The 11,948-nt window shown below is 47.4% G+C and overlaps 1 pseudogene; it reads left to right on the forward strand.

Annotated features, from left to right (window-relative positions):
* Positions 1-9,450, forward strand: part of LOC120363295 (translation machinery-associated protein 7-like) — an 11,493-nt pseudogene extending 2,043 nt beyond the window's left edge.
* The last annotated feature ends 2,498 nt before the right edge of the window (positions 9,451-11,948 follow it).

The raw sequence follows: 11,948 nt of genomic DNA on the forward strand, positions 1-11,948 counted from the left end.
CATGGTGGCACATGCCTTTAGTTCCAGCTACCTGGGAGGCTGAGGCAAGAGGATCACTTGGGCCCGAAAGTTCAAGGTCACAGCTGTGATTGCACTGCTGTAATCCAGTTTAGCAACAGAGCAAGACCCTGTCTCCAAAAAAGAGGCCAGGCACAGTGGTTCATGCATGTAATCCCAGCACTTTGGGAGGCTGAGGTGGGTGGATTACCTGAGGTCAGCAGTTTGAGACCAGCCTGGCCAACATGGTGAAACCCCATCTCTACTAAAAATATAAAAATTAGCAAGGGTGGTGCTGGGCATGTGTAATCCCAGCTACTTGGGAGGCTGAGGTGGGAGAATCACTTGAACCCAGGAGGTGGAGGTTGCAGTGAGCCAAGATCATACCACTGCATTCCAGCCTGGGCGACAGAGCAAACTCCGTCTCAAAAAAAAACCACAAAAAACAAAACATAACAAAAGGGTAAGTATAGACTGCTCCTCCCAAAATGGCTCTGGCCAGGCATAGTGACACCAGTAATTCCAGTACTTTGGAAGACCAAGGTGGGAGAATGGCTTGAGCCCAGAGTTCAAAACTAGCCTAAGCAACATAGGAAAATTCCCATTTCTTTTCTTTTTTTTTTTTTTTGAGACGTTGTCTTGCTCTGTCACCCAGGCTGGAGTGCTGTGGTGTGATCTCCGCTCCCTGCAACCTCCACCTCCCGGGTTCAAGCAATTCTCCTGCCTCAGCCTCCTAAGTAGCTGGGATTACAGGCATCCACCACCGTGGCCTGCTTATTTTTGTATTTTTAGTAGAGATGGGGTTTCCCCATCTTGGCCGGGCTAGTCTTGAACTCTTGACTTCGTGATCTGCCTGCCTTGGCCTTTCTTTTTTATTGCATTTTAGGTTTTGGGGTACATGTGAAGAACATGCAAGATTGCTGCATAGGTACACACGTGGCAGTGTGATTTGCTGCCTTCTTCCCGATCACCTATATCTAGCATTTCTCCCCATGCTCTCTCTTCCCAACTCCCCACGCCCCGCTGTCTCTCCCCTATTTCTCCACAACAGACCCCAGTGTGTGATGCTTCCCTCCCTGTGTCCATGTGTTCTCATGGAGAGAGAACATGCGGTGTTTGATTTTCTGTTCTTGTGTCAGTTTGCTGAGAATGATGGTTTCCAGGTTCATCCATGTCCCTACAAAGGACCCAAACTCATTGTTTTTGATGGCTGCATAGTATTCCATGGTGTATATGTGCCACATTTTCCCTGTCCAGTCTATCATCGATGGGCATTTGGGTCGGCTCCAGGTCTTTGCTATTGTAAACTGTGCTGCAATGAACATTTGTGTGCATGTGTCCTTATAGTAGAACGATTTATAATCCTTTGGATTTATACCCAGTAATGGGATTGAACAACTTGGCCTTTCAAAATGCTGGGATTACAGGCGTGAGCCACTGCGGCCAGCCAGGGAAACTCCATTTCTTTTTTTCCTTTTTTTTTTTTTTTTTTTTTGAGACAGTCTTCCGTTGCCCAGGCTGGAGTGCAATGGCACCATCTAGGCTCACTGCAACCTCTGCCTCCCCAGTTCAAGCAATTCTCTGAGTAGCTGGGATTACAGGCATGCACCACCACGTGCAGCTAATTTTGTATTTTTAGTAGAGACAGGGTTTCTCCATGCTGGCCAGGCTGGCCTCAAACTCCCAACCTTAGGTGATCCACCCACTTGAGCCTCCCAAAGTGCTAGGATTACAAGTGTGAGCCACCACGCCTGGCCAGGAAACTCCACTTCCAATTAAAAACTAAAAATGAGTTCAAGACCAGCCTGACCAACATGGTATAACCCCGTCTCTACTAAAACTACAAAAATTAGCTGGCTGTGGTGGCAGGCACCTGTAATCCCAGCTACTCGGGAGGTTGAGGCAGGAGAATTGCTTGAACCCAGGAGGCAGAGGATGCAGTGAGCCGAGATCACGCCATTGCACTCCAGCCTGGAAAAAAAGAGTGAAACTCCATATCAGAAAAAACAAAAAACAAACAAACAAAAAAAAAAAAAAAACAGGAAAAACCACACCCAGAAATCCAGAAATTAAGGGTATATCACTGGGATGTGTGTGGCATATGAGGCAGTTGGAAATATTGATATTGGCATGTGGGTTAAGAATGGTGGTTTGGTTTTCAAGTCTGTTGGCATTCATCAGAATCATCTGAAGAGCTTATTAGGAAACAAATTGAGGCTGGGTATGGTGGCATGCGCCTGTAGTCCCAGCTACTCAGGAGACTGAGGCAGGAGAATCCCTTGAACCAGGGAGGTGGAGGTTATGGTGAGCTGAGACTTCACCACTGCACTCCAGCATGGGCGACAGAGCAAAACTCCATCTCAATAAACAACAACAACAAAAGAAACTGGGGCTGGGCAAGGTGGTTCACACCTTAATCCCAGCACTTTGGGAGGCCGAGGCAGGCAGATCATCTGAGGTCAGGAGTTTGTGACCAACCTGGTTAACACGGCGAAATCCCATCTCTACTAAAACTACAAAAAATTAGCTGGAAGGCCGGGCGCGGTGGCTCAAGCCTGTAATCCCAGCACTTTGGGAGACCGAGGCGGTTGGATCACGAGGTCGAGAGATCGAGACCAACCTGGTCAACATGGTGAAACCCCGTCTCTACTAAAAATACAAAAAATTAGCTGGGCATGGTGGCGCGTGCCTGTAATCCCAGCTACTGAGGAGGTTGAGGCAGGAGAATTGCTTGAACCCAGGAGGCGGAGGTTGCGGTGAGCCGAGATCGCGCCATTGCACTCCAGCCTGAGCAACAAGAGCGAAACTCCGTCTCAAAAAAAAAAAATTAGCTGGGCATGGTGGTGGGTGCCTGTACTATGAACTACTGGGGAGGCTGAGGCAGGAGAATTGCTTGAACCCAGGAGGTAGAGGTTGCAGTGAGCCGAGATCACCTACTGCACTCCAGCCTGGGTGAGAGACTAAGACTCCATCTCAAATGAATGAATGAATGAATGAATGAATGAAAATAAATAAATAAATGCAAGCCAAGCATGGTGGCTTGTGCCCATAACATAATCCCAGCTACTCGGGAGGCTGAGGCAGGAGAATCACTTGAACACCTGGAAAGTGGAGGTTGCAGTGAGCCAAGATCATGCCACTGTGACAGAGCGAGATTCCATTTTTTTTTTTTTTTTTTTTTTGAGACGGAGTTTCACCCTTGTTACCCAGGCTGGAGTGCAATGGCGCGATCTCGGCTCACCGCAACCTCCGCCTCCTGGGCTCAGGCAATTCTCCTGCCTCAGCCTCCTGAGTAAGCTGGGATTACAGGCACGTGCCACCATGCCCAGCTAATTTTTTGCACTTTTAGTAGAGACGGGGTTTCACCATGTTGACCAGGATGGTCTCGATCTCTCGACCTCGTGATCCACCCGCCTCGGCCTCCCAAAGTGCTGGGATTACAGGCGTGAGCTACCGCGCCCGGCGATATTTGCATTTCTAACAAATTCCCAGTTGCTGATGCTGCTGCACTGCCCAGAACACGTGTCTCAGCTGTTATTTCCAGCATTGGCCACGTGAGGGCAACAATGTTTCATTGACATATTTTAGGCCGGGCGCGGTGGCTCAAGCCTGTAATCCCAGCACTTTGGGAGGCCAAGGCGGGTGGATCATGAGGTCAACAGATCGAGACCATCCTGGTCAACATGGTGAAACCCCGTCTCTACTAAAAATACAAAAAAAAAAAAAAAAGTAGCTGGGCATGGTGGCATATGCCTGTAATCCAAGCTACTCAGGAGGGTGAGGCAGGAGAATTGCCTGAACCCAGGAGGCGGAGGTTGCGGTGAGCCGAGATCGCGCCATTGCACTCCAGCCTGGGTAACAAGAGCGAAACTCTGTCTCAAAAAAAATAAAATAAAATAAATTAAAAAAAGATATATCTTAAAGGCCTCACTGCATTTAGACCCAAAGTGGGTAGTTTTACCTTCTGCTTGCCCAGGCTTGGTGTGTGTGTGGGCAAGGGTGTTCTCCAGCGTTGCTCTGTGCACTGGAGAAGACCTGAGAAGCCATAATCTAAGGACCAAGTTAAGACGTCAAATACCAAAGAAGTACACAGCTCAAGAGAAAAACAAACATATCACAACCTAGTGGTCACAACTTTGTGTCTTTTTTTTTTTGAGATGGAGTCTTGTTCTGTCATCCAGGCTGGAATGCAGTGGTGTGATCTCAGCTCACTGCAACCTCCACCTCCCGGGTTCAAGCAATTCTCCTGCTTCGGCACCCCCTAGTAGCTGGGATTACAGGTGCATGCACCATACCTCGCTATTTTTTTGTATTTTTTTTTTTTTTTTTGAGACGGAGTTTTGCTCTTGTTACCCAGGCTGGAGTGCAATGGCGCGATCTTGGATCACCGCAACCTCCGCCTCCTGGGTTCAGGCAATTCTCCTGCCTCACCCTCCTGAGTAGCTGGGATTACAGGCACGCACCACCATGCCCAGCTAATTTTTTGTATCTTTCGTAGAGACGGGGTTTCACCATGTTGACCAGGATGGTTTCGATCTCTTGACCTCGTGATCCACCCGCCTCAGCCTCCCAAAGTGCTGGGATTACAGGCTTGAGCCACCGCGCCCAGCTTGTATTTTTATTAAGAGACGGTGGGTGGGGAGGGGGCGGGCGCGGTGGCTCACGCCTGTAATCCCAGCACTTTGGGAGGCCGAGGCGGGTGGATCACGAGGTCAAGAGATCGAGACCATCCTGGTCAACATGGTGAAACCCCGTCTCTACTAAAGATACAAAAAATTAGTTGGGCGTGGTGGCGCGTGCCTGTAATCCCAGCTACTAGGGAGGCTGAGGCAGGAGAATTGCCTGAACCCAGGAGGCGGAGATTGCGGTGAGCCGAGATCGCGCCATTGCACTCCAGCCTGGGTAACAAGAGCGAAACTCCGTCTCAAAAAAAAAAAAAAAGAGATGGGGTTTCACCATGTTGGCTGGCCAGGCTGTTCTCAAATACCTGACCTCAGATATTCGCCCATCTCGGCCTCCCAAAGTGTTGGGATTACAGGTGTGAACCACTGTACCTGGCCTTGTGTCTCTCTCTTTCTTGTTCCATCTACTGCCTTTTTCTCACCCTCTTTCTTCTATCCCCTTCAACAAGCCACAAGAACCTTTAAAGAGAGCTTAATTTTTTTTCTGTATTTTAAGAATGAGCTCAATCATTTTCTTATTTATGTTTTTGAGACAGAGTCTCACTCTGTCACCCAGGCTGGAGTGCAATGGTGCAATCTCAGCTTACTGCAACCTCCGCCCCACCCCCAGATTCAAGCAATTCTGCCTCAGCCTCCCAAGTAGCTGGGATTACAGGTGCCTGCCACCATGCCTAATTTTTGTATTTTCAGTAGATGGATTTCACCATCTTGGCCAGGCTGGTCTTGAACTTCTGACCTTGTGATCCACCCACCTCAACCTCTCAAAGTGCTGGTATTACAGGTGTGAGCCACCGTGCCCAGCTTTTTGTGACAGAGTTTCACTCTTTCACCCAGGCTGCAGTGAAGTGGTGCGATCTTGACTCACTGCAACCTCTGCCCCCCAGGTTCAAGTGATTCTCTTGCCTCAGCCTCCCAAGTAGCTTGGATTACAGGCTCTTGCCACCACATCTAGCTAATTTTTGTATTTTTAGTAGAGATGGGGTTTCATTATGTTGGTCAGGCTGGTCTCGAACTCCTGACTTCAGGTGATCCACCTGCCTCGGACTCCCAAAGTGCTAGGATCACAGGTGTAAGCCACATTGCCTGGCCTACCTGTTCCTTTTTACTGATGCAAAAGCTTTAGATTACATAAAGAGAATATTTTCTTTTTTCTCTCTCTCTCTTTTTTTTTTTTTTTTTGCAAGGGGAGATAGGTTGAACATTTCATCCATTTCACTATGATAATGTTTCTTCACCACCAAGCCTTGCAGGCACTTTTTTCTCTGCTGTTTCAGTCTGTTTTGCCTTTCTGCTTCCATTTTTTTCCCTCTAAAATACCCTAATGAGGGCTGGGCAGAGTGGCTTAAGCTTGTAATCTCAGCACTTTGGGAGGCCAAGGTGGGTGGATCATGTGAGGTTGGGAGTTTATCAGCTTGACCAACATGGAGAAACTCTGTCTCTACTAAAAATACAAAAATTAGCTGGGCGTGGTGGTGGGCCTCTGTAGTCCCAATACTCGGGAGGCTGAGGCAGGAGAATCACTTGAACCCGGGAGGCGGAGGTTGCAGTGAGCTGAGATCACGTCACTGCACTCTAGCCTGGGTGGCAGAACACGACTCTGTCTCAAAACAAACAAACAAACAAACAAAAAAACCCTTGGCTATTCAACGTTCTCTTCCTGTCAATCCCCAGGTGCAATGGGTTCTATCTTCCATTCAGAATAATTATCCTATTTCTTTCATTCTCGCTCCTAGGCAGTGAATCTAATGTTGAAAAATTACAAAATCCTACTATCCTGGCCCAGTACAAATTAATATTAACATTGATTCTACACTTACTGTTGCTTGGCGAACTTCTAACCCTTTTTTTTTTTTTTTAGATGGAGTTTCACTCTTGTTGCCCAGGCTGGAGTGCAATGGCATGATTTCGGCTCACTGCAACCTCCACCTCCCGGGTTCAAGTGATTCTCAGGCCTCAGCCTCCTGAGTGGCTGGGATTACAGGCACGTGCCACCACGCCTGACAAATATTTGTGTTTTTAGTAGAGGTGGGATTTCACCATGTTGGTCTGGCTAGTCTCAAACTCCTGACCTCAGGTGATCCGCCTGCCTCAGCCTCCTAAGGTGCTGGGATTACAGGGTTGAGCCACCTTGCCCGGCCTATTCTTGATTCTCTGGCACCAAAGCTTGGGAGAAAGTGAATCCCATACTCTGTGAGCAACATTTCCCCTTCTCTTCACATGGAAAGATCTGAGTTTACATTATCTCCCTTCCATTCTTAGATGAAGAGAATCTTCAGAGTAATATTGAACTTTTCTCCTGGCGTCTCCTTTACCTGTCTCCTCACATCCACTGTTTGCCACACAGCAGCCAGAGCAATTTTGTAAAAACGAAAACTGCATCAGTTTGCACTCCTGGCTAAACAGCCTCTCCTAGTCACATCCCAACCCGCTGTCAAGGCATGTAAGGCCCCATGTGTACTCGCCCCTGCTCAAGTTCTGAGCTGCAGCCACATTCCTTGACCATGTGCATGCATCTTTCAGACTCAGGGGCTTTGCACATTCTCACATTCTGGTCCCTTCCCTGAAGGCTCTCCTTTCCTACTTTCAAGCTTTGGCTTTAATGTGACCTCAGCCCTTCTCCAATCAACCTGAAGGTGATCCTCCCAGCACCAAGCTCTTATCTTTGGCTCCAAAGGCACCAGAGTCCCTATCTTTGCACTTCTAAGAAACTCACAGATGATGCTGGTCTGAGACACTTTTGATAACCAGTTCAAGGGTCTCAGTGGTTGTATTTGGCTCTGGCTACACAAGGTTAACTTCTTACACTCCCAGTTTCCCTTTAAGTTCCATATGGCCACAAGGCTCTTCCCTAACATGCCTCATGTGTGTTCCTAGAACAGTCCAATCTTGGCTATTGTGCCCTCTAGGATGTGTTCTTCAGTCATCCTATCCACATTCGACAGATAAAGGAGGAAAACCTGAAGATGCTGGAGTCAAATAAAGGCCACTGTCTCAGGTCCATCTCTCTACAGGCTGGGTGACTTTAGGCAGGATAGTGCTCTTTGAGTCTGTTTCCTCATTAGAAAAGTGTAAAGAATGACTACCTTTTAAAATCGTTTCAGCCAGGTGTAGTGGTGCACATCTATAAATAATCCCAGCACTTGGGAGCTGAGGTAGGAGGGTAACTTAAGCCTAAGAGTCTGAGACCAGCCTGGGCAACAGAGCAAGACCTTGTTGTTATAAAAAAATTAAAAAATTAGCTGGGTGTGTTGGTGCACACTTGTAGTCCCAGCTACTTGAGAAGTTGAGGTAGGATTACTTGAGCCCAGATGGTTGAGGCTGCAGTGAGCCGTGATTGTGCTACTGCACTCCAGCCTGGGAAACAAGAGAGAGACCACATCTCAAAACAACAAAACACACATTTCTCCAGTGTTTACTATGTGCACCACATTTGTGCATGCATCATTTGTAGGTCATAAGTTTTTTTTTTTTTTTTGAGACAGAGTTTCGCTTTTGTTACCCAGGCTGGAGTGCATGGCGCGATCTTGGCTCGCCGCAACCTCCACCTCCTGGGTTCAGGCAATTCTCCTGCCTCAGCCTCCTGAGTAGTTCGGATTACAGGCACGCGCCACCATGCCCAGCTAATGTTTTGTATTTTTAGTAGAGACGGGGTTTCACCATATTGACCAGGATGGTCTCGATCTCTTGACCTCGTGATCCACCCGCCTCTGCCTCCCAAAGTGCTGGGATTACAGGCTTGAGCCACCGCACCCGGCCGGTCATAAATTATGAATAAAAAAATTTTTTTTTTTTGAGACAGAGTTTTGCTCGTTAGCCAGGCTGGAGTACACTGGCGTGATCTCGGCTCACCACAACCTCCGCCTCCTGGGTTCAGGCAATTCTCCTGCCTCAGCCTCTCGAGAAGCTGGGATTACAGGCACGCGCCACCATGCCCAGCTAATTTTTTTTTTTTTTTGTATTTTTAGTAGAGATGGGGTTTCACCATGTTGACCAGGACGGTCTCGGTCTCTTGACCTTGTGATCTGCCCACCTTGGCCTCCCAAAATGCTGGGATTACAGGCGTGAGCCACCGAGCCTGGCCCTGAATAAAAAGATTTAATTTGGTTAATGAAATTTCCATCTACTACCATGTAAATGTTTCGCTTTTGTGTTCCATTTCTATGCTGCTTTTTGGAGGGGCCATACTTTTGCCCACATGTAGATGAATTATTAATTCCATTAACAGCGTATGATTGGCTATAGAGGCCATAGAAATTAAAACAACAAAACAATATATACACTGGAGATCAAATTTGTGGCCAGGAGTTTGAGACCAGCCTGGGCAATATAGCAAGACCCCATCTTTACAGGGAAAAAAAAGAGATGAAATTTATGCTGTGGCAGGAGGTGGGAGTTATTTTGGAGCATTTGAAGTACTTTTTTTTTCCCTACCATGTTTGAAGTAGTGAAATTAGTGACCAAATATTTGAAATGCAACCATTGGTATTCACTTTATAGATAACATTCCTATATATTTTAGGTATCATTCATCTACACTAGCGAGTTAAAAATGTAGAAGTAGGTCGGGAAGGTGGCAAGAAGCAGCCCCTGAAACAGCCCAAGAAGCAGGCCGAGGAGATGGATGAGGAAGATAAGACTTTGAAGCGGAAGAAGAGCAGAAGAAACTCGAGGAGCTAAAAGCAAAGGCCACGGGGAAGGGACCCTGGTCACAGGTGGAATTAAGAAATCTGGCAAAAAAGGAAGCTGTTTCTTGTCCCTGAGGAGATGGTGACCCTTTATTTCATCCGTATTTAAACATCTGTATTCCCTGCCATAACATCTTTTGCCACCTACAGCTGGAATTGTGTTGTCTTGGAGCTGTTGTACATTTAAGAATAAACTTTTGTTAAAAAAAACAAAACAAAACAAAACAAAACAAAAAACCTACAGCCTGGGGCCAGGAGCAGTGGCTCACACCCGTAATTCCAGCACTTTAGGAGGCCGAGGCAGGCAGATCGTGAGGTCGGGAGATTGAGACCATCCTGGCCAACATGGTGAAACCCCATCTCTGCTAAAAACACAGAAAAATTTGCTGGGTGTGGTGGTGCATGCCTGTAATCCCAGCTACTCGGGAGGCTGAGGCAGGAGGACTGCTTGAACCCAGAAGATGAAGGTTGCCGTGAGCCAGTATCGTGCCACTCCACTCCAGCCTGAGCAACAGAGTAAGACTCTATCTCCAAAAAAAGAAAAAAAAAGTGTAATATAAAATACATGTAACTGCCGGGCGTGGTGGCTCACGCCTGTAATCCAAGCACTTTGGAGGCCAAGGCGGGCAGATCACCTGAGGTCGGGAGTTGAAGACCAACCTGACCAACATGGTGAAACCCCGTCTTAAAGAATAAAAATTAATAAATAAATAAAATACATATAACAAAAGCAAAAGATTTTTTTTTTTTTTGAGACGGAGTTTTGCTCTTGTTACCCAGGCTGGAGTGCAATGGCGCGATCTCGGCTCAATGCAACCTCCGCCTCCTGGGTTCAGGCAATTCTCCTGCCTCAGCCTCCTGAGTAGCTGGGATTACAGGCACGTGCCACCACGCCCAGCTAATTTTTTGTATTTTTAGTAGAGACGGGGTTTCACCATGTTGACCAGGATGGTCTCGATCTCTCGACCTCGTGATCCACCCACCTCGGCCTCCCAAAGTGCTGGGATTACAGGCTTGAGCCACTGCGCCCGGCCCAGACTTTTTTTTTTTTTTTTTTTTTTTGAGACAGAGTTTCGCTCTTGTCACCCAGGCTGGAGTGCAATAACGCGATCTTGGCTCACCGCAATCTCTGCCTCCTGGGTTCAGGCAGTTCTCTTGCCTCAGCCTCCTAAGTAGCTGGGATTACAGGCACGCGCCACCATGCCCATGCCCAGCTAATTTTTTGTATTTTTAGTAGAGATGGGGTTTCACCATGTTGACCAGGATGGTCTCGATCTCTTCACCTCTTGATCCACCCGCCTCAGCCTCCCAAGCAAAAGATTTTTTTTTTTTTTTTTTTTTTTGAGACGGAGTTTCGCTCTTGTTACCCAGGCTGGAGTGCAATGGCACGATCTCGGCTCACCGCAACCTCCGCCTCCTGAGTTCAAGCAATTCTCTTGCCTCAGCCTCCTGAGTAGCTGGGATTACAGGCACGTGCCAACATGCCCAGCTAATTTTTTGTATTTTTAGTAGAGACGGGGTTTCATCATGTTGACCAGGATGGTCTCGATCTCTCGACCTCGTGATCCACCCGCCTCGGCCTCCCAAAGTGCTGGGATTACAGGCTTGAGCCACCGCGCCCAGCGCAAAAGATTTTTAAGGCACACATAAGTACAATCAAATCCCCTGGTAACCTGGTGAAGTAGGTACTATCCCCTTCATTTTACAGATGTGAAAAGAGGTATCAAGAGGCTAAGTGGCTTGTCCAAGGTCACTACCAAGACACTGAGTATTCCCCCTCAAATTGCATACAAGGCATGTTTCCTCCTTCTTCTTTTTTTTTTAAAGACAGGGTTTCACCATGTTGGCCAGGCTGGTCTTGAACTCCTGACCTCAGATGATCCGCCTGCCTCGGCCTCTCAAATTGTTGAGATTACAGGCGTTAGCCACCACGCCCAACTGTATTGCCTTATTTCTAATTTAGAGTGTTCCTTAACTGCCTATTCAACTGTTTTCATACCAAATCTTCACTCCCTTTATGAAGCTTGCCCTTGAGGTCCAGTATTATTTATTCACTTGGCTGGAAAATAATTTCCCCAAATTAAATGTCCAAACAGTTAAGTCTTAGTCAGCCAGCTCTCCATATTCCCCTGGAACTAGATACATCTCCTATCACTCTCTTCTCCCCAACCTCCACATCTGTTCTTTCCATCTGCCCTTTTCTTTCCATCCCTATCTCCCCTACCTAGTTCAGAATTGAGTTATCCTATTCACATGACCAAAGTTATGGGCTTCACCCTGCAAGTTTCTATAACACACCTTGCACATCACCACCTAATACCACTACCCCGTTTCTATTTTACTTTCCAAACCCATCTCCCCAGCCTAACTCTAAGAAAAATGGCCACACCAGCTATCATCCATTAACTCCCAGAGAGCTTGTTCTTCCTCCCAAGCCTTAGACTACTCTTTTCCTAGTTCTGAAAAACGGCTCCCTGGTCCCCGATTATAAACCTCCTGATCTGCCCACCTCAGCCTCCCAAAGTGCTGGGATTACAGGCCTGAACCACCGTGCCCGGCTTCAAATCATCTTTCAAGGTACACC

Source organism: Saimiri boliviensis, chromosome 4 (genome assembly GCF_048565385.1).
Source record: "Saimiri boliviensis isolate mSaiBol1 chromosome 4, mSaiBol1.pri, whole genome shotgun sequence".
Lineage (NCBI taxonomy): Eukaryota > Metazoa > Chordata > Mammalia > Primates > Cebidae > Saimiri > Saimiri boliviensis.